Below are 2,466 nucleotides of genomic sequence, written 5' to 3' on the forward strand. Positions count from 1 at the left end.
TCAAGCAAATCTCGAATGCTCAGGTAAGTGTTCAGTGCCGGGGAAGGGTGAACTTTCCTAGGATAGCGGTGCCTCTCAAACATTCCCTCCACGAGTAGTCGCAGGCTATCGTTACAAAGACGCCAGGACCAGGGAGACCCCGGATATCAAATCGGTACTCAGACTTAACCAAGGAGACGTCACGTGCCTTCCGACCGATGCAGAGGCTGTTCCCAAGCCAAGACTGAGAGAGGAATGGTGGAGTGTTACAGGCACTCGACGGAGCTCGAGCAGACTCTGTCGGGATATTCCATAGGTGTCTGCTCGCTTCTCCATCTTCGTAAGGCTTAAAATGCGTGGAAGCAGGAAACTGCCCTTGAACGGATGCAAGCTATAGAAAAGTGAACCCCCACTTTCACATATGATGTGAAGGGCGTCTTTGGTAAATTCTTGGTGCCTTGTTCAAAATCAAACTTACGCAAATGGATAGAAGGAGCGAATTGAAATATAGTGACACGTGCGCTTCTGAAATATGCTGAAGAATAGAATTCAGAAACGTATGGACGAATTCTTTTCATTTAACTCGGTAAACATCGGCGGTCCCATGATGCTCTCGCATTGGACAGTGTGTGAAAAAACGAGAAACGCTGATTTTCAAAGACCGACACGTTATAAGGACAAAGTCAATGAATAAGCAGAGCGACTGAGTCGGGTTGGGATGCTGAGCGTTGCCCAGTTCAGGGTGCAGGCGGGCTGCCGGTCAGAGTCCAGGCAGAAGGCGGGATCCACACCCATGCCGAGAGCAGATGCGGGCCTGGCGAGAGCAAGCGAGAGGCGCCAGGAGGCCCGCCCATCTGTGAGGCCCTGGCCAACAACTCCTGGAGGGTGACGTCCACGCTCAGAGCAGCACGACTGGGCCAGGATGCTAAGCAACTCCCACACAGGTGTGTGCAGAGATGCGCAGGGGGTAGGATTGGGGTCGGGGACGGATGGGTCACCAAAAGAAAGAGTTCCTCCGGGGCAGATTTGCTGCTACCAGCTGCATTTAAATTAACCTCTCCTCGGCCACCCCAGAGAGGGAAATGCCTAGCACAGCCCCTAGAAAAACCTCAGACCTCTGGACGAGACGGCTTCCACGTCCATGATGACCCTCGCGATGTCGCAGTTTTGAATTTTCTCTAATTAACTCCACTTCTGCCCAAGCATCCGGCACCATCCCCACTGCGCCTCTGTCGTTCGGGGAGCCCTGGCTCGTGGAATCGGCTTCCCCACTAATCCGTCAACTCGCAGGGCCCACAGAGCCACCGGCTCCCCCAGCTCCGCGTCTCCAGGCAAATCGCAGAGCTGCACACGGCCCCTCTGGCCATCAGCTCTCGTCTTCCTTTCGGGTTGACACCGGAGCCTCTGAACACGTGTGTATTTTTTAAGCATACAGAGAAGAGAGGGTAAGTCTGCAGCCTGCCGTGACCCGGCCAGCAAACGCGGACCTGCGGTGCCGCGGAATTGCTCAGCGAGAACATGGCTCTTAGGTCTCCCTCCCCCGCCCCGTGCCAAGTCTCGATGCACCTTACCTGGGGGCTCCGGCATGGCCCATTCAATTCCCCTGACATTTTAACCGACTGCTCTTTGGCTTCACTTTATCTCGATGAGCGTAAAGCATTGAGAGACTCTCTCGTAAACATGGTGTTGTTGCCTCTGACAGCTTCTGGGAGGAGTCCCCGAGGGGCGAACATGGAGACTTCCAGAATACTAACGGTTCCTCAGAATGGCTTCGGCACCAGAAGTTTTGGGGGCTTAATTCCTGCCTCTAAAATTTGAGCCAGAGTTAGGTGCTGAGCAGGACCCAGCGGAGGAGGGAAAGAAAAAGGTCTAACTGCGTAGCAAACGGAAGACTTTAAAGATGGTGTTGGGGTTCGTCTTTGTCATATGTCCTGCAAAGACACCAACCTAAATAATTCACCATTCTTTCTATGGCCTATATTATCCATACAGAGATCTGACCCATTTGAATTCAACTGAGGTATTCTATCCAGAAGGTTTTACAAGACTCTTACCTACTCCTAAAAAAAAAAAAAAAAAAAAAAAAATCGGGATTGTTCCATTCCTTTCAGAGGGTCTCTGGCCAAGGATATAAAAATTCCAGGAGTCTCAGAAAAATGTTCAGATACTTTTAATCCTGTGGACCACCCATTTCCCCTCTCACCCCATTTACCTGTTTAAAATATGCCGTATTTTTAGGGGAATTCCTCGGTCCAAAAACAAAACACGCAAGCCCACAGATAATGTGGACTTGCTAGCCGTTTTAAGAAATAGGAATTTAAAAAATAAAGCTTTTCTCCTTTCCAGCTTTCTCTGATATGAGAAAGTACTTCCATTAAGAAGTAGTAGATGCTGCCCCCCAAAGTTCTTCATTTAGCGGAGAGAGGGTGCTTCTCATGTCTCATCTGGGCTCAGTTGATGGAGCTTTAAGAATTGAGCAGCTTTGCC

The sequence above is a fragment of the Pteropus vampyrus genome, unplaced genomic scaffold (assembly GCF_000151845.1).
Source record: "Pteropus vampyrus isolate Shadow unplaced genomic scaffold, Pvam_2.0 Scaffold49, whole genome shotgun sequence".
Lineage (NCBI taxonomy): Eukaryota > Metazoa > Chordata > Mammalia > Chiroptera > Pteropodidae > Pteropus > Pteropus vampyrus.